We start from the raw sequence: 21,527 nt of genomic DNA, 5'->3' as shown, positions 1-21,527 counted from the left end.
TGTTCCTCAGCCAGTAGGGGACGATGATGTCTTCGAAGTGAGGGATATTTTGGCCATGAAAAAGGTTAGGGGAAAGACCTTTTTTCTCATCGATTGGAGAGGGTTCGGGCCTGAGGAGAGGTCTTGGGAATCGCGAGAGAATGTTGATGCTCCTCACATCATGGACAGATTCTTGGCCAATCTCAGAAGGAGGAGACGTAAAGGGGGGGTACTGTCATGACTGCGCCGCCGTTGCCTATGACTGCTCTGTGCACACAGGACCTGTGATGAGGTCACAGGAGGGGAGGAGTCAGGGGTCACATGATCAGGGGCCTCAGTGTGTGCAGGACTCAGTGTGCTGGAGCGCTCCCGATAAACAGCTGAGTGTGTAGCGCTGTGTGATAGTCACAGCACCTGCATGGAGGGCGACACATGCAGCTGATTATCGGGAGCTCTCCAGGGATCCGGGGTCCCGATGCAGCTATTCGCTAAGCGATATTAGCCAATAACAACTTCTCTGACGATATTCGCTCATCTCTAGTTATAACAGCTCAAAGAAATTCACCGAACTTTTCATTAAGTTTAACAGCAAGGCCCTATTAAATATTGAGCACCAGCGGGACGAACCTCTAAGATGACACATGTCCTTTGTATTTTAGGCAAAAATAATAATAAATATATATATATATATATATATATAGACTATATAGACTTTTTTACAATTTCATAATTGCAAAAAGGAAAGAGGGACACCTTAATTAGCTTGTTAGGGTTATGGTGAGATCACATGGTGACCAGGAGCTACAGTCTGAGGAAAGGGCTAAAAAGTCTTCACTAGACCCCTGTACAGCTGTATAATGAGGCCCAGGCTTTATAGTGAAGGGACAGGAGTGAGGGCCTGTACCCAGGAGCTACAGTCTGAGGAAAGGGCTAAAAAGCCTTCACTAGACCCCTGTACAGCTGTATAATGAGGCCCAGGCTTTATAGTGAGGGGACAGGAGTGAGGGCCTGATCCCAGGAGCTACAGTCTGAGGAAAGGGCTAAAAAGCCTTCACTAGACCCCTGTACAGCTGTATAATGAGGCCAGGCTTTATAGCGAAGGGACAGGAGTGAGGGCCTGTTCCCAGGAGCTACAGTCTGAGGAAAGGGCTAAAAAGCCTTCACTAAACCCCTGTACAGCTGTATAATGAGGCCCAGGCTTTATAGTGAAGGGAAAGGAGTGAGGGCCTGTTCCCAGGAGCTACAGTCTGAGGAAAGGGCTAAAAAGCCTTCACTAGACCCCTGTACAACTGTATAATGAGGCCCAGGCTTTATAGTGAAGGGACAGGAGTGGGGGCCTGATCCCAGGAGCTACAGTCTGAGGAAAGGGCTAAAAAGCATTCACTAGACCCCTGTACAGCTGTATAATGAGGCCAAGGCTTTATAGCGAAGGGACAGGAGTGAGAGCTTGTTCCCAGGAGCTACAATCTGAGGAAAGGGCTAAAAAGCCTTCACTAGACCCCTGTACAGCTGTATAGTGAGGCCCAGGCTTTATAGTGAAGGGACAGGAGTGAGGGGCTGTTCCCAGGAGCTACAGACTGAGGAAAGGGCTAAAAAGCCTTCACTAGACCCCTGTACAGCTGTATAATGAGGCCAGGCTTTATAGTGAAGGGACAGGAGTGAGGGCCTGTTCCCAGGAGCTACAGTCTGAGGAAAGGGCTAAAAAGCCTTTACTAGACCCCTGTACAGCTGTATAATGAGGCCCAGGGTTTATAGTGAAGGGACAGGAGTGAGGGCCTGTTCCCAGGAGCTACAGTCTGAGGAAAGGGCTAAAAAGCCTTCACTAGACCCCTGTACAGCTGTATAATGAGGCCCAGGCTTTATAGTGAAGGGACAGGAGTGAGGGCCTGTTCCCAGGAGCTACAGTCTGAGGAAAGGGCTAAAAAGCCTTCACTAGACCCCTGTACAGCTGTATAATGAGGCCCAGGCTTTATAGTGAAGGGACAGGAGTGAGGGCCTGATCCCAGGAGCTACAGTCTGAGGAAAGGGCTAAAAAGCCTTTACTAGACCCCTGTACAGCTGTATAATGAGGCCCAGGCTTTATAGTGAAGGGACAGGAGTGAGGGGCTGTTCCCAGGAGCTACAGACTGAGGAAAGGGCTAAAAAGCCTTCACTAGACCCCTGTACAGCTGTATAATGAGGCCAGGCTTTATAGTGAAGGGACAGGAGTGAGGGCCTGTTCCCAGGAGCTACAGTCTGAGGAAAGGGCTAAAAAGCCTTTACTAGACCCCTGTACAGCTGTATAATGAGGCCCAGGCTTTATAGTGAAGGGACAGGAGTGAGGGCCTGTTCCCAGGAGCTACAGTCTGAGGAAAGGGCTAAAAAGCCTTCACTAGACCCCTGTACAGCTGTATAATGAGGCCCAGGCTTTATAGTGAAGGGACAGGAGTGAGGGCCTGTTCCCAGGAGCTACAGTCTGAGGAAAGGGCTAAAAAGCCTTCACTAGACCCCTGTACAGCTGTATAATGAGGCCCAGGCTTTATAGTGAAGGGACAGGAGTGAGGGCCTGATCCCAGGAGCTACAGTCTGAGGAAAGGGCTAAAAAGCCTTCACTAGACCCCTGTACAGCTGTATAATGAGGCCCAGGCTTTATAGTGAAGGGACAGGAGTGAGGGCCTGTTCCCAGGAGCTACAGACTGAGGAAAGGGCTAAAAAGCCTTCACTAGACCCCTGTACAGCTGTATAATGAGGCCAGGCTTTATAGTGAAGGGACAGGAGTGAGGGCCTGTTCCCAGGAGCTACAGTCTGAGGAAAGGGCTAAAAAGCCTTCACTAGACCCCTGTACAGCTGTATAATGAGGCCCAGGCTTTATAGTGAAGGGACAGGAGGGAGAAAAGTGGGGAAAGGAGCCAGAAGAGCCGGACTGCCCATCACTAACCTGCAGAGCCGCACTCCACATATATGGCTGCTCTGTGCACAGGACCTGTGATGAGGTCACAGGAGGGGAGGAGTCAGGGGTCACATGATCTCCGGAGTGCAGACCTCCATGGAGCCTTCTCCTCAGTCAGTGACATTCCCGCCATTATTCGCCCCTCACTACTGGCACAATTACCCCGGGCCGCCTTCTCTACACAGTGTTATGTGTGGAATGTAACGTGTGATTTCTCTGGAGGGAAATAGACCCCATACATGAGGGAATTATCACCGGTTACCGGCCGTCTACTATATGGCGGCATATGATTGTGCTATCGACTCCACACCAGGAGCTAAAATGCCCAAATCTCTAATGTAACCGCTATAAGAGAAGATATAACAAATTTCCCCTAAACTCACACAGCGGAGGAGGCCTCACTTGGAGCAATGTGACTCGGGCACAGAAAATCTATTCCCGGTTCTGTGATAAGTTATCGGCCGACAGGAAGAAGAAAGGTCTGAATTACAGCCCAGACTGGAGGAGAAACTGCAGGAGTGAGAATTGGCCAATCAGCGCTCTTCACCCCTATACTTATCTACACAAATACAAGATATGAAATGACAATTAGACGCCATTCTCACCACCAGAACGGAGAGGCGCTAACTTGGAGTAAAGCCGCGTTTTATCACCATGCCAATAAGCCTAATAAGATGCCGCTCGTAAGCTCAGAATGAGAGAGTCACTGCATATAATCTCCTCTATAAAAGACCCTAAGGGTCAGACCTCAGCCCACCCCGATGTCATGTATAGCACTTATAATGAATACCCCCAGAGTTTGTATTCGCCCCCACAATCACCCCCCCTCACTACTGGAGTCATTCCTTCACACACTACATCTACCTACACTGACTGAGTCCGCGGCACAACAACTCCATTTACACATCTCTGAGGAGGAAATAGTTTCATCACTCAAAAAACTAAAAAGAGGAAAGGCCCCGGGACCGGATGGTCTTACAGCAATATATTATAAAATGCAGCGATGTGCTGACACCACATATAAAAACCTCTGTAATTCACTACTAAATGGCTCACAGCTGCCCCCTGAGTTCTACGTGGCGCATGTAACCGTAATCCCTAATCCTAAGAAAGATCATCTCTAGTGTTGTGCGATACCGTCCGATACTTAAAAGTATCGGATCGGATGGTATCGGCCGATCTAAAAAAAATATCGGGTATCTCCGATTCCGATACCAGAAGTCCCATTCAAGTCTATGGGACTTCCGGTATCGGAATAAGAAAAACCCTATTTTTGCCTTGTACAGCCTCTCTGGGGTCTGAACGGGCCTTTCGGGGGGCTGTGCCAGCCTGCCGGGGGGGTCTGTGCAGGCTCCGGGGGGCTGTGCCGGCCTGCCGGGGGGCTGTGCCAGCCTGCCGGGGGGTCTGTGCAGGCTCCGGTGGTCTGTGCAGGCTCCGGTGGTCTGTGCCGGCCTGCCGGGGGGCTGTGCCGGCCTGCCGGTGGTCTGTGCAGGCTCCGGGGGACTGTGCCGGCCTGCTGGTGGTCTGTGCAGGCTCCGGGGGGCTGTGCCGGCCTGCCGGGGGGCTGTGCCGGCCTGCCGGTGGTCTGTGCAGGCTCCGGTAGTCTGTGCAGGCATCGTCCGATGGGACTACAAGTCCCATCTGGCGATGCCTGCTACCATGACAGTGATTGACACATTAGCCAATGATGGGACAGTAGTAGTCCCATCATCCGGCTAATGTGTTGAATGTAAAAAAAAAAAAAATTTACATGCTACATACATGCTACATACATACAACATGCATACTACGTATATACTACATGTAACATACATACTACATACATGCTACATACTACATGCATGCTACATACTACATACATGCTACATACATACTACATACATACAACATATATACTACATGCATGTAACATGCATACTATATATATACTATATATACTACATGTAACATACATACTACATATATACTACATGCATACTACATACATGCTACATACATACTACATACATACACTACATGCATGCAACATACATAATACATATATACCACATGCATGCAACATGCATACTACATATATACTACATGCATGCAACATACATATATACTACGTACAATACATACATATAGACATACAGTACATATAACATAGAGTACATACTCACCGTCACTTGTCACTTTGATCCCCGAAGCCATTGTCGCCTGAGGAATAAATATCAAAATACCACTTTAAAAAAAAAAAAGTCCCTAGTCTCACTTTATGCCATTGCTGCGTGGGAAATTCCCACGCAGCAATGGCATAAAGTGAGACTAGAGACTTTTTTTTTACAGTGGTGGAGGAATACAGTGCGGAAGGATACCTACCTTCCGTCATTGTATTCCTGGAGCTGGTAGAGAACGGTAGCATCAGCTGATGCTGCTGTTCTCCACGCAAGATGGACGTGGGACCCTCGTGGACTTCTGCGGATCGGGGTAAGTATATTGGTGTTTTTTTATTTTGATATTTATTCCTCAGGCGACAATGGCTTCGGGGATCAAAGTGACAAGTGACGGTGAGTATGTACTCTATGTTATATGTACTGTATGTCTATATGTATGTATTGTATGTAGTATATATGTATGTTGCATGCATGTGGTATATATGTAGTATGTATGTTGCATGCATGTAGTGTATGTATGTAGTATGTATGTAGCATGTATGTAGTATGTATGTAGTATGCATGTAGTATATATGTAGTATGTATGTTACATGTAGTATATATAGTATATATGTTGTATGTATGTTGCATGTAGTATATATGTATTATGTATGTAGTATGTATGTAGCATGTATGTAGTATGTATGTTACATGTAGTATATATGTAGTATGCATGTTGTATGTATGTAGCATGTATGTAGCATGTATGTAGCATGTAAATTTTTTTTTTTTTTTTACATTCAACAAATTAGCCGGATGATGGGACTACTACTGTCCCATCATTGGCCAATGTGTCAATCACTGTCATGGTAGCAGGCATCGCCCGATGGAACTTGTAGTCCCATCGGACGATGCCTGCACAGACCCCCGGAGCCTGCACAGACCACCGGCAGGCCGGCACAGCCCCCCCGGCAGGCCTGCACAGACCACCGGCAGGCCGGCACAGCCCCCCCGGCAGGCCGGCACAGCCCCCCCGGCAGGCCGGCACAGACCACCGGAGCCTGCACAGACCACCGGCAGGCCGGCACAGCCCCCTGGCAGGCCGGCACAGCCCCCCGGCAGGCCGGCACAGACCACCGGAGCCTGCACAGACCACCGGCAGGCCGGTACAGACCCCCGGACAGTCGGCACAGCCCCCCCGAAGGCCCGAACTGACGGCGCATCATGATGCGCACAGACAGCGCATCATGATGACGTCATTTCGGCAGCCAATCAGAGCCACAAAAGTGGCTCATTGCATTTTGGACTTCCGATTCCGGTATCCAATACGAAAAAAGTATCGGTACTCGGTATCGGAATTCCGATACGGCAAATATCGGCCGATACCCGATACTTGCGGTATCGGAAAGCTCAACACTAATCATCTCACAACAAATTATAGACCTATATCCCTCTTATACATTGACTTCAAAATCTTTACCTCCATTGTGACTAACAGGATCAATAAAATCCTCCCTCACCTCATCCATCGGGGTCAGGTTGGTTTTATACCAGCGCGACAGGCCCCAGATAATATTAGGAGAGCGTTAAATATTACTCATACAACTAACCTACGGCGAAAGCGACTTCTCCTGCTTGCATTAGATATTGAGAGGGCTTTCGATTCGGTGTCCTGGACGTATCTCTTTACGGTTCTATCGGAAGTCGGATTCTCCCCTAAACTTATAAAGTGCCTCCAATTGTTATATGATAGCCCTATCGCTTATGTAAAACTCCCGTCACCACATCCCCCTCCAATTAATATTCAGAGGGTACCAGGCAGGGCTGTCCTCTATCTCCGGATCTTTTTGCACTTGTAATGGAACCCATTGTGGAAGCAATAAGGAGAGATCAGAATATCCTGGGCCCTGAGAATATGGGAGACCAATATAAAGTCAGCCTCTTTGCGGATGATCTCCTGCTAACATTAATAAGTCCCCACACTACAATCCCTCACGTGTTTTCCCTCCTTCACGAATTTGAGAAGATCTCAGGGTTAAAGATTAAAATTGATAAATCCGAAGCATTATTTGTACATTTTCCTAAGAGCAAACTAATATAGCCTCCCATTTTGGGTTTATAGACAAAGAACAATATCTAACATATCTGGGTATCAACTTAACAGCCAACAGGTCACCTCTGTTTAGGTGGAATTACACTCCACTGATCCAAAACTTCCAGAGGGACCTGGATAGATGGGCTTCCTCAAAGTTATCCTGGCTCGGCAGAATACAGGCATTAAAAATGGTGTCACTGCCTCGCTTCTTATATCTATTTAGGTCCCTCCCAATTATGGTACCAGCCAGAACGTTCACTCATTTACACTCTATGATGTCTACGTTTCTTTGGCTCGGAAAACAACCCAGAATTGTGCAAAAACTTATGTTCCGTCACAGAAAAGAAGGGGGTTTATCCCTCCCTAATTTTACACTTTATTACAAGTCGGCACAGATTGCTCCATTAATAAGTGCGTGTTCATATCCCAATAGTCCGAGATGGGTTATTCTGGAATCATTTCTCTCCAAACCATTCTCTTTATCAGGCCTAATGTGGACCACAGACCAACTTCCACGGGGGTTAATGAATGTGGCTCCTTTTACAGTCCACTCGTTGCTTCTTTGGAGGAAAGTTTAAATATAACTTACAATCAAGCCCTTCTCCCCTGACAGCTATATTACACAACCCCATGTTCCCGCCAGGCCTTGAGACACAAATGTTTTCTTGGTGGAAGCTGAAAGGTATTCATATACTTAAACATTTGTGTTCCCCATTTAATATCTTACTTGACAGACAGGAATTTGTTCAAACATTTGAACCTCCAGTTAGGGAGGTAATGCGACTGAACCAGATCTTCCACTTTGCAAAGCAGATCCTCCCGAGCGGTACTACTCTCAGGGCAACCAGTTTTGAAAATTAATGTCTAAATGACCCTTTGGGCATGGGAACGATCTCTCATTGACAGTAGTGTAGCTACCGGGGGGGCGGTGGCCCCGGGCCCTGTGCTCTGATGGGGCCCACCCGAGCTATGCTATGTAACTATATCGGCGTGCAGATCGCGCCGATACAATTCCATGCTGCAGCAGGGAGTGAGTCATGTGACCGTTCTTCTGCAGAGGAGAGGGGGAGGTCACTCACCCAATCCTGGCTGAGCGCGCTCTCCTTGAAAGCTCCCTGCTGCAGAGAAGTCATCAGCTCCAGCAGCAGCCTGGACGCGGGGGGCTCTGCCTCTGCCTGTGAGCTGAGTTCACTGTCTGCTCTGCACTTGATTGCTTCTGACTGAGAGGAGCCTGACAGCTGAGGAGCCGCTGCTCCAGGACCGGTGGACACTGCACACAGCATGGGGATTGATGAGTATCTATGTTAATTGCTATTTGAAGTGTCTAATCTGTTGCTTTGGATATATATACAACTTACTGCTATTTGGGTGTAATATTCATTACATGATGCTCTCCTTACGTGTTACACAGTTTTCAGGCACTTTGCAGCGGTCACTGATGCTCTATATGGCGATGCTTTGTCTTGGCCTGGGAATTTACTGCACTTTGGGACTGAGAGAAAACCAGGAAAAGTGCAAACTAGAGATCGCACTGCTGGCTGCAGTCACTGAGCTGTGCAGAGAGAGCGGCGCATCCTCCCTGGCAGGCAGAGGGAGGGTTAAACCAGTGTATCACCTTATCTCGCTGTTTGTGCTGGCGTGTAATTATTAACCTACCCGTTACCAGGCTGACAGCGAGTCCTAGAGGATTAGGGGATGTGCACACGTTGTGGATTACTCTGCGGATTTTTCCGCGCGGATTTGGCCAAATCCACAGGTAAATCCACAGGTTAAATGACCGGCGTTTTACCTGCGGATTTAGTGCAGATTTAGTGCGGATTTCCCCTGTGTTTTTACACCTGCGGATTCCTATAATGGAGCAGGTGACAAAACGCTGCGGATTCCGCACAAAGAATGGACATGCTGCAGATTTAAATCCGCAGAAAATCCTCAGCGTGTGCACTGTGTTCTTCATTTCTCATAGACTGTACTGTACAACGCAGCAGAAACTGCTGCAGATCCGCAGGACCAAATCCACTGCAGATCCGCAGCAGAATCCGCAACGTCTGCACACACCCTAACTAGTGTTTGCTGCTCCTACTGGGAAGTGAAGTCTGGCACTTGTAGTGCCACAGCAGTAGTTAGTGCTTGGTGACAAATAGCTGTGGAATAGTGTGTTTCTATACAGCGATTGTTAGCGGCATGGACATGTTACTAGTGTGATACAGTTGTGGCCAAAAGTATTGACACCCCTGCAATTCTGTCAGATAATACTCAGTTTCTTCCTGAAAATGATTGCAATCACAAATTCTTTGGTATCATCTTCCTTTAATTTGTCTTAAATGAAAAAAACACAAAAGAGAATGAAGCAAAAAGTAAAACATTGATCATTTCACACAAAACTCCAAAAATGGGCCACACAAAAGTATTGGCACCCTCAGCCTAATACTTGGTTGCACAACCTTTAGCCAAAATAACTGCTACCAACCATGAATGAGTTTCTTACAATGCTCTACTGGAATTTTAGACCATTCTTCTTTGGCAAACTGCTCCAGGTCCCTGATATTAGAAGGGTGCCTTCTCCAAACTGCCATTTTTAGATCTCTCCACAGGTGTTCTATGGGATTCAGGTCTGGACTCATTGCTGGCCACCTTAGAAGTCTCCAGTGCTTTCTCTCAAACCATTTTCTAGTGCTTTTTGAAGTGTGTTTTGGGTCATTGTCCTGCTGGAAGTCCCATGACCTCTGAGGGAGACCCAGCTTTCTCACACTGGGCCCTACATTATGCTGCAAAATTTGTTGGTAGTCTTCAGACTTCATAATGCCATGCACACGGTCAAGCAGTCCAGTGCCAGAGGCAGCAAAGCAACCCCAAAACATCAGGGAACCTCCGCCATGTTTGACTGTAGGGACCGTGTTTTTTTCTTTGAATGCCTCTTCTTTTTTTCCTGTAAACTCTATGTTGATGCCTTTGCCCTAAAAGCTCTACTTTTGTCTCATCTGACCAGAGAACATTCTTCCAAAATGTTTTAGGCTCTTTCAGATAAGTTTTGGCAAACTCCAGCCTGGCTTTTTTATGTCTCGGGGTAAGAAGTGGGGTCTTCCTGGGTATCCTACCATACAGTCCCTTTTCATTCAGACGCTGACGGATAGTACGGGTTGACACTGTTGTACCCCCGGACTGCAGGGCAGCTTGAACTTGTTTGGATGTTAGTCGAGGTTCTTTATCCAACATCCGCACAATCTTGCGTTGAAATCTCTTGTCAATTTTTCTTTTCCGTCCACATCTAGGGAGGTTAGCCACAGTGCCATGGGCTTTACACTTCTTGATGACACTGCGCACAGTAGACACAGGAACATTCAGGTCTTTGGAGATGGACTTGTAGCCTTGAGATTGCTCATGCTTCCTCACAATTTGGTTTCTCAAGTCCTCAGACAGTTCTTTGGTCTTCTTTCTTTTCTCCATGCTCAATGTGGCACACACAAGGTCACAGGACAGAGGTTGAGTCAACTTTAATCCATGTCAACTGGCTGCAAGTGTGATTTAGTTATTGCCAACACCTGTTAGGTGCCACAGGTAAGTTACAGGTGCTGTTAATTACACAAATTAGAGAAGCATCACATGATTTTTCCAACAGTGCCAATACTTTTGTCCACCCTCTTTTTTATGTTTGGTGTGGAATTATATCCAATTTGGCTTTAGGACAATTCTTTTTGTGTTTTTTCATTTAAAACAAATTAAATGAAGATAATAATAACAGTGAATTTGTGTTTGCAATCATTTTCAGGAAGAAACTGAGTATTATCTGACAGAATTGCAGGGGTGTCAATACTTTTGGCCACAACTGTATATTAGTATCAGTAATGCAGGTAACTTATTGTTGGAGTGAATCCTACAATGTGGTGAGCTACAGGGGGGAGGGAGGTCACCCCGGGACCAGCACTCTGAGGGGACCCACCCACAGCACGCCGATAGTGTTGCATTCTGCGGCAGATCAGGCAGAATCGATCTCCCTGCTCTGCCACCTGGCCACTATGAGGCCCCTGAGCAGGCGCTAGGGCCCTGAGCAGGCGCAGTGGGTCCCCACCTGTCATTGCAAAATCAACTGTGTTGGCTGGAGGCCATTTCAGCTGACTACATTGATGAGAGAAGGAGCATTACGCTCCCTCTCCCATCATCCCCCTCTCATCAGCTTCTGATGTCACTAACGCCAACACTGACAGGGGGTCACGATGACGTCACTGCTCGGAGCCTACAGTCCGGAGATGTGCGGGAGCTCGCAGCAGTGAAGAAACCAGGAGGAAAGGTGAGTTTTGGATTTATTTTTTATGAGGCTGGCTATGGGGTGCATTATATAAAGGGCTGCATTATTCTATAGGGTCTGCCTATGGGGAGTGCATTATACTATATTGAGGACTATAGTGAACTTGTCTGGCACATTATACTATATGGAGGCTATCTAGCGGGCCATCATACAGTGTGGAAATTACAGTGTTGGAGCTATCAAACAATTTGGGGAATACTAAGCGGTCAGTATATATACAGTGAGGGGGGATTAGACTGTGTATAAGAGAGCATCATACAGTGTATAGGGGAGCATCATACAGTGTATAGGGGAGCATCATACTGTGTATAGGGGAGCATCATGCAGTGTATAGGGGAGCATCATACAGTGTATAGGGGAGCATCATACAGTGTATAGGGGCCATCATACAGTGTATAGGGGAGCATCATACTGTGTATAGGGGAGCATCATACTGTGTATAGGGAAGCATCATACTGTGTATAGGGGAGCATCATACTGTGTATAGGGGAGCATCATGCAGTGTATAGGGGAGCATCATACAGTGTATAGGGGAGCATCATGCAGTGTATAGGGGAGCATCATACAGTGTATAGGGGAGTATCATACTGTGTATAGGGGAGCATCATACAGTGTATAGGGGAGCATCATACAGTGTATAGGGGAGCATCATACTGTGTATAGAGGAGCATCATGCAGTGTATAGGGGAGCATCATACAGTGTATAGGGGAGCAACATACAGTGTATAGGGGAGCATCATACTGTGTATAGGGGAGCATCATGCAGTGTATAGGGGAGCATCATACAGTGTATAGGGGAGCATCATACAGTGTATAGGGGAGCATCATACAGTGTATAGGGGAGCATCATACAGTGTATAGGGGAGCATCATACAGTGTATAGGGGAGCATCATACTGTGTATAGGGGAGCATCATGCAGTGTATAGGGGAGCATCATACAGTGTATAGGGGAGCATCATACAGTGTATAGGGGAGCAACATACAGTGTATAGGGGAGCATCATACAGTGTATAGGGGAGCATCATACAGTGTATAGGGGAGCATCATACTGTGTATAGGGGAGCATCATGCAGTGTATAGGGGAGCATCATACAGTGTATAGGGGATCATCATGCAGTGTATAGGGGAGCATCATACAGTGTATAGGGGAGCATCATACTGTGTATAGGGGAGCATCATACTGTGTATAGGGGAGCATCATGCAGTGTATAGGGGAGCATCATACAGTGTATAGGGGATCATCATGCAGTGTATAGGGGAGCATCATACAGTGTATAGGGGAGCATCATACTGTGTATAGGGGAGCATCATACAGTGTATAGGGGAGCATCATACAGTATATAGGGGAGCATCATGCGGTGTATAGGGGAGCATCATACTGTGTATAGGGGAACATCATACAGTGTGTAGGGGAGCATCATGCAGTGTATAGGGGAGCATCATACTGTGTATAGGGGAGCATCATACAGTGTATAGGGGAGCATCATACAGTGTGTAGGGGAGCATCATACAGTGTATAGGGGAGCATCATACTGTGTATAGGGGAGCATCATACAGTGTATAGGGGAGCATCATACAGTTTATTGGGGAGCATCATACAGTATATAGGGGGCCATCATACAGTGTATAGGAGAGCATCATACTGTGTATAGGGGAGCATCATACAGTGTATAGGGGAGCATCATACAGTGTATAGGGGAGCATCATACTGTGTAAAAGGAAAGCATCATACTGTGTATAGGGGAGCATCATACTGTGTATAGGGGAGCATCATACAGTGTATAGGGAGCATCATACTGTGTATAGGAGAGCATCATACAGTGTATAGGGGAGCATCATACAGTGTATAGGGGAGCATCATACTGTGTATAGGGGAGCATCATACTGTGTATAGGGGAGCATCATACAGTGTATAGGGGAGCATCATACAGTGTATAGGGGAGCATCATACTGTGTATAGGGGAGCATCATGCAATGTATAGGGGAGCATCATGCAGTGCATAGGGGAGCATCATACAGTGTATAGGGGAGCATCATACAGTGTATAGGGGAGCATCATGCTGTGTATAGGAGAGCATCATACAGTGTATAGGGGAGCATCATACAGTGTATAGGGGAGCATCATACAGTGTATAGGAGAGCATCATACAGTGTATAGGGGAGCATCATACAGTATATAGGGGAGCATCATGCGGTGTATAGGGGAGCATCATACTGTGTATAGGGGAACATCATACAGTGTGTAGGGGAGCATCATGCAGTGTATAGGGGAGCATCATACTGTGTATAGGGGAGCATCATACAGTGTATAGGGGAGCATCATACAGTGTGTAGGGGAGCATCATACAGTGTATAGGGGAGCATCATACTGTGTATAGGGGAGCATCATACAGTGTATAGGGGAGCATCATACAGTTTATTGGGGAGCATCATACAGTATATAGGGGGCCATCATACAGTGTATAGGAGAGCATCATACTGTGTATAGGGGAGCATCATACAGTGTATAGGGGAGCATCATACAGTGTATAGGGGAGCATCATACTGTGTATAGGGGAGCATCATACAGTGTATAGGGGAGCATCATACTGTGTATAGGGGAGCATCATACTGTGTATAGGGGAGCATCATACAGTGTATAGGGAGCATCATACTGTGTATAGGAGAGCATCATACAGTGTATAGGGGAGCATCATACAGTGTATAGGGGAGCATCATACTGTGTATAGGGGAGCATCATACTGTGTATAGGGGAGCATCATACAGTGTATAGGGGAGCATCATACAGTGTATAGGGGAGCATCATACTGTGTATAGGGGAGCATCATGCAATGTATAGGGGAGCATCATGCAGTGCATAGGGGAGCATCATACAGTGTATAGGGGAGCATCATACAGTGTATAGGGGAGCATCATGCTGTGTATAGGAGAGCATCATACAGTGTATAGGGGAGCATCATACAGTGTATAGGGGAGCATCATACAGTGTATAGGAGAGCATCATACAGTGTATAGGGGAGCATCATACTGTGTATAGGGGAGCATCATACAGTATATAGGGGAGCATCATACTGTGTATAGGGGAGCATCATACAGTGTATAGGGGAGCATCATACAGTGTATAGGGGAGCATCATACAGTGTATAGGGGAGCATCATACTGTGTATAGGAGAGCATCATACAGTATATAGGGGAGCATCATACAGTGTATAGGGGAGCATCATACAGTGTATAGGGGAGAATCATACTGTGTATAGGGGAGCATCATACAGTGTATAGGGGAGCATCATACTGTGTATAGGGGAGCATCATACAGTGTATAGGGGAGCATCATATTGTGTATATGGGAGCATCATACAGTGTATAGGGGAGCATCATACAGTGTATAGGGGAGCATCATATTGTGTATATGGGAGCATCATACAGTGTATAGGGGAGCATCATACTGTGTATAGGGGAGCATCATACAGTGTATAGGGGAGCATCATACAGTGTATAGGGGAGCATCATACTGTGTATAGGGGAGCATCATACAGTGTATAGGGGAGCATCATACAGTGTATAGGGGAGCATCATACTGTGTATAGGGGAGCATCATACTGTGTATAGGGGAGCATCATGCAGTGTATGGGGGAGCATCATGCAGTGTATAGGGGAGCATCATACTGTGTATAGGGAGCATCATACTGTGTATAGGAGAGCATCATACAGTGTATAGGGGAGCATCATACAGTGTATAGGGGAGCATCATACTGTGTATAGGGGAGCATCATACTGTGTATAGGGGAGCATCATACAGTGTATAGGGGAGCATCATACAGTGTATAGGGGAGCATCATACTGTGTATAGGGGAGCATCATGCAATGTATAGGGGAGCATCATGCAGTGTATAGGGGAGCATCATACAGTGTATAGGGGAGCATCATACAGTGTATAGGGGAGCATCATACTGTGTATAGGGGAGCATCATACAGTGTATAGGGGAGCATCATGCTGTGTATAGGAGAGCATCATACAGTGTATAGGGGAGCATCATACAGTGTATAGGGGAGCATCATATTGTGTATATGGGAGCATCATACAGTGTATAGGGGAGCATCATACTGTGTATAGGGGAGCATCATACAGTGTATAGGGGAGCATCATACAGTGTATAGGGGAGCATCATACTGTGTATAGGGGAGCATCATACAGTGTATAGGGGAGCATCATACAGTGTATAGGGGAGCATCATACTGTGTATAGGGGAGCATCATACTGTGTATAGGGGAGCATCATGCAGTGTATGGGGGAGCATCATACTGTGTATAGGGGAGCATCATACAGTGTATAGGGGAGCATCATGCTGTGTATAGGAGAGCATCATACAGTGTATAGGGGAGCATCATACAGTGTATAGGGGAGCATCATATTGTGTATATGGGAGCATCATACAGTGTATAGGGGAGCATCATACTGTGTATAGGGGAGCATCATACAGTGTATAGGGGAGCATCATACAGTGTATAGGGGAGCATCATACTGTGTATAGGGGAGCATCATACTGTGTATAGGGGAGCATCATACTGTGTATAGGGGAGCATCATGCAGTGTATGGGGGAGCATCATGCAGTGTATAGGGGAGCATCATACTGTGTATAGGGAGCATCATACAGTGTATAGGGGAGCATCATACAGTGTATAGGGGAGCATCATACAGTGTATAGGGGAGCATCATACAGTGTATAGGGGAGCATCATGCTGTGTATAGGAGAGCATCATACAGTGTATAGGGGAGCATCATACAGTGTATAGGGGAGCATCATACTGTGTATAGGGGAGCATCATACAGTGTATAGGGGAGCAACATACAGTGTATAGGGGAGCATCATACAGTGTATAGGGGAGCATCATACAGTGTATAGGGGAGCATCATACTGTGTATAGGGGAGCATCATACAGTGTATAGGGGAGCATCATGCTGTGTATAGGAGAGCATCATACAGTGTATAGGGGAGCATCATACAGTGTATAGGGGAGCATCATATTGTGTATATGGGAGCATCATACAGTGTATAGGGGAGCATCATACAGTGTATAGGGGAGCATCATACTGTGTATAGGAGAGCATCATACAGTGTATAGGGGAGCATCATGCTGTGTATAGGAGAGCATCATACAGTGTATAGGGGAGCATCATACAGTGTATAGGGGAGCATCATACTGTGTATAGGGGAGCATCATACAGTGTATAGGGGAGCATCATACTGTGTATAGGAGAGCATCATACAGTGTATAGGGGAGCATCATACAGTGTATAGGGGAGCATCATACTGTGTATAGGGGAGCATCATACAGTGTATAGGGGAGCATCATGCTGTGTATAGGAGAGCATCATACAGTGTATAGGGGAGCATCATACAGTGTATAGGGGAGCATCATATTGTGTATATGGGAGCATCATACAGTGTATAGGGGAGCATCATACTGTGTATAGGGGAGCATCATACAGTGTATAGGGGAGCATCATACAGTGTATAGGGGAGCATCATACTGTGTATAGGGGAGCATCATACTGTGTATAGGGGAGCATCATACTGTGTATAGGGGAGCATCATGCAGTGTATGGGGGAGCATCATGCAGTGTATAGGGGAGCATCATACTGTGTATAGGGAGCATCATACAGTGTATAGGGGAGCATCATACAGTGTATAGGGGAGCATCATACAGTGTATAGGGGAGCATCATACAGTGTATAGGGGAGCATCATGCTGTGTATAGGAGAGCATCATACAGTGTATAGGGGAGCATCATACAGTGTATAGGGGAGCATCATATTGTGTATATGGGAGCATCATACAGTGTATAGGGGAGCATCATACTGTGTATAGGGGAGCATCATACAGTGTATAGGGGAGCATCATACAGTGTATAGGGGAGCATCATACAGTGTATAGGGGAGCATCATACAGTGTATAGGGGAGCATCATACTGTGTATAGGGGAGCATCATACTGTGTATAGGGGAGCATCATGCAGTGTATGGGGGAGCATCATGCAGTGTATAGGGGAGCATCATACTGTGTATAGGGAGCATCATACTGTGTATAGGAGAGCATCATACAGTGTATAGGGGAGCATCATACAGTGTATAGGGGAGCATCATACTGTGTATAGGGGAGCATCATACTGTGTATAGGGGAGCATCATACAGTGTATAGGGGAGCATCATACAGTGTATAGGGGAGCATCATACTGTGTATAGGGGAGCATCATGCAATGTATAGGGGAGCATCATGCAGTGTATAGGGGAGCATCATACAGTGTATAGGGGAGCATCATACAGTGTATAGGGGAGCATCATGCTGTGTATAGGAGAGCATCATACAGTGTATAGGGGAGCATCATACAGTGTATAGGGGAGCATCATACAGTGTATAGGGGAGCATCATACTGTGTATAGGGGAGCATCATACAGTGTATAGGGGAGCATCATACAGTGTATAGGGGAGCATCATACAGTGTATAGGGGAGCATCATACTGTGTATAGGAGAGCATCATACAGTATATAGGGGAGCATCATACAGTGTATAGGGGAGCATCATACAGTGTATAGGGGAGAATCATACTGTGTATAGGGGAGCATCATACAGTGTATAAGGGAGCATCATACTGTGTATAGGGGAGCATCATACAGTGTATAGGGGAGCATCATATTGTGTATATGGGAGCATCATACAGTGTATAGGGGAGCATCATATTGTGTATATGGGAGCATCATACAGTGTATAGGGGAGCATCATACTGTGTATAGGGGAGCATCATACAGTGTATAGGGGAGCATCATACAGTGTATAGGGGAGCATCATACTGTGTATAGGGGAGCATCATACAGTGTATAGGGGAGCATCATACAGTGTATAGGGGAGCATCATACTGTGTATAGGGGAGCATCATACTGTGTATAGGGGAGCATCATGCAGTGTATGGGGGAGCATCATGCAGTGTATAGGGGAGCATCATACTGTGTATAGGGGAGCATCATACTGTGTATAGGGGAGCATCATACAGTGTATAGGGGAGCATCATACTGTGTATAGGGGAGCATCATACAGTGTATAGGGGAGCATCATACTGTGTATAGGGGAGCATCATACAGTGTATAGGGGAGCATCATACTGTGTATAGGGGAGCATCATACTGTGTATAGGGGAGCATCATACTGTGTATAGGGGAGCATCATACTGTGTATAGGGGAGCATCATACAGTGTATAGGGGAGCATCATACTGTGTATAGGGGAGCATCATACAGCGTATAGGGGAGCATCATACTGTGTATAGGAGAGCATCATACAGTGTATAGGGGAGCATCATACTGTGTATAGGGGAGCATCATACAGTGTGTAGGGGAGCATCATACTGTGTATAGGGGAGCATCATACAGTGTATAGGGGAGCATCATACTGTGTATAGGGGAGCATCATACAGTGTATAGGGGAGCATCATACTGTGTATAGGGGAGCATCATACAGTGTATAGGGGAGCATCATACTGTGTATAGGGGAGCATCATACAGTGTATAGGGGAGCATCATACTGTGTATAGGGGAGCATCATACTGTGTATAGGGGAGCATCATACTGTGTATAGGGGAGCATCATACAGTGTATAGGGGAGCATCATACAGTGTATAGGGGAGCATCATACTGTGTATAGGGGAGCATCATACAGCGTATAGGGGAGCATCATACTGTGTATAGGAGAGCATCATACAGTGTATAGGGGAGCATCATACTGTGTATAGGGGAGCATCATACAGTGTGTAGGGGAGCATCATACTGTGTATAGGGGAGCATCATACAGTGTATAGGGGAGCATCATACAGTGTATAGGGGAGCATCATACTGTGTATAGGGGAGCATCATACAGTGTATAGGGGAGCATCATACAGTGTATAGGGGAGCATCATACTGTGTATAGGGGAGCATCATACAGTGTATAGGGGAGCATCATACAGTGTATAGGGGAGCATCATACTGTGTATAAGGGAGCATCATACAGTGTATAGGGGAGCATCATACAGTGTATAGGGGAGCATCATACTGTGTATAAGGGAGCATCATACAGTGTATAGGGGAGCATCATACAGTGTATAGGGGAGCATCATACTGTGTATAGGGGAGCATCATACTGTGTATAGGGGAGCATCATACAGTGTATAGGGGAGCATCATACTGTGTATAGGGGAGCATCATACTGTGTATAGGGGAGCATCATACAGTGTATAGGGGAGCATCATACAGTGTATAGGGGAGCATCATACTGTGTATAGGGGAGCATCATACAGTGTATAGGGGAGCATCATACAGTGTATAGGGGAGCATCATACTGTGTATAGGGGAGCATCATACTGTGTATAGGGGAGCATCATACAGTGTATAGTGGAGCTGTACAGGGGGGAGACTCATGACATTATTAAATGTAAAGTGGGCACTTATTGTTATAGGGAACTCAGGTAACTCTGACTGTCAAAGGGGCACAAATGGCGCTATTACTTTCTAGGGGACAAAATATGGGCACTGTTTTCAAGAGTTGCTTTAGAATTTAGAGGGCACAGAGAACCACACAGCAGGTACAGTTAAAGGGACACATACAGCAGCAGCGGCTCAGCATTGGGGTATCAGCAGGGTAAGGAGTTTGTGCAGGTAGGGAGTAGTCCCATTGGTGACAGTGCTGAAAATATGAGACATGAAATGTATCTTTGTTGTAATCTCTGCAGACGAGTCCTGGCTGGAAGAAGTTGTCATGTTGGTCTGGGCCAGATGGAAAAGTGAACGATTCCATCAGAAAGAACGTCAGCTGTAAGTCACCATCTGTAACTGTGCTGTGATCTCTTATACGGTATGTTGTGTAGGACAGGTATCTACCACTCACTATATGGCGGTAATATCAATATTGGTCTTTATTTAGAAATTATATTCAGCAACAGCGCGGTCCTCTGCTGAGGTTCTCCTCCACTATTACTGGGCGTCACCGAGTTGTAATCAAGGTTACCTGGTTGGGGGCTCACTCAGAAGTTTTGCCCCCCCTGAACCAAAACCCTAGCTACGTCTCTGCTCACTCATCTACTATGCTATAAATTCTCCACAAAATGATAAAAAAATTGAAGTATATGTTACAGTGGGAGGAGGATCTGGGGTTTGAACAGTCAATTGATGAATGGTATCGTAGCTATGACACCCTATCATGAGGTAGTCACCAGACTTCCCTTGTGGAGACCTCCTTAAAACTATTGCACAGAGTCTATTATGTACCAGAAAAAATTCACAGCATTTTTCCTAAAATCTCAGGAGACTGTTTTAGGGGCTGTGGAATATCTGGTGACATGAGACATATTTGGTGGTCTTGTATGGTGGTTTCTGGGCTTTGGGAGAAGGTGAAGCGTCTGATAGCACAGATGTATGGTGGACCGGTTGTTCTGGAACCTTCTACCCTTTTACTGGGAACCAGGCCTTCTCGGCTTCCAGAAAGCTTTCAGAAGCTAGTAAACTACTTATGTATGGCCACTAAAATCCACATTGCGGCAAAGTGGAAGTCGCCCTCACTGCCAATATCTATGGTGAAAGAGAAGATGAACAACATTAGAATCATAGAATGGTAGAGTTGGAAGGGACCTCCTGGTCCAACCCCCTGCTCAAAGCAGGATTCGCTAAATCATCCCAGTCAGATGTCTGTCCAGCCTCTGTTTGAAGACTACCATTGAAGGAGAACTCACCACTTCTCGTGGCAGCCTGTTCCACTCATTGATCACTCTAACTGTCAAAAAGTTTTTTCTAATATCTAATCAGTGTCTCCTCCCATTCAGTTTCATCCCATTGCTTCTAGTCTTTCCTTGTGCAAATGAGAATAAAGTTGATCCTTCTACAATGTGACAGCCCTTTAGATATTTGTAGACAGCTATTAAGTCTCCTCTCAGTCTTCTCTTTTGCAAACTAAACATTCCCAAATCCTGCAACCTTTCCTCATAAGACAGGGTTTGCAGACCGGTCACCATTCTGGTCGCTCTTTTCTGAACTTGCTCCAGTTTGTTGATGTCTTTTTTAA

This window comes from Dendrobates tinctorius, unplaced genomic scaffold (assembly GCF_039654945.1).
Source record: "Dendrobates tinctorius isolate UK_male_01 unplaced genomic scaffold, ASM3965494v1 ptg000233l, whole genome shotgun sequence".
Lineage (NCBI taxonomy): Eukaryota > Metazoa > Chordata > Amphibia > Anura > Dendrobatidae > Dendrobates > Dendrobates tinctorius.
Note: the sequence above shows the minus strand (reverse complement) of the source record.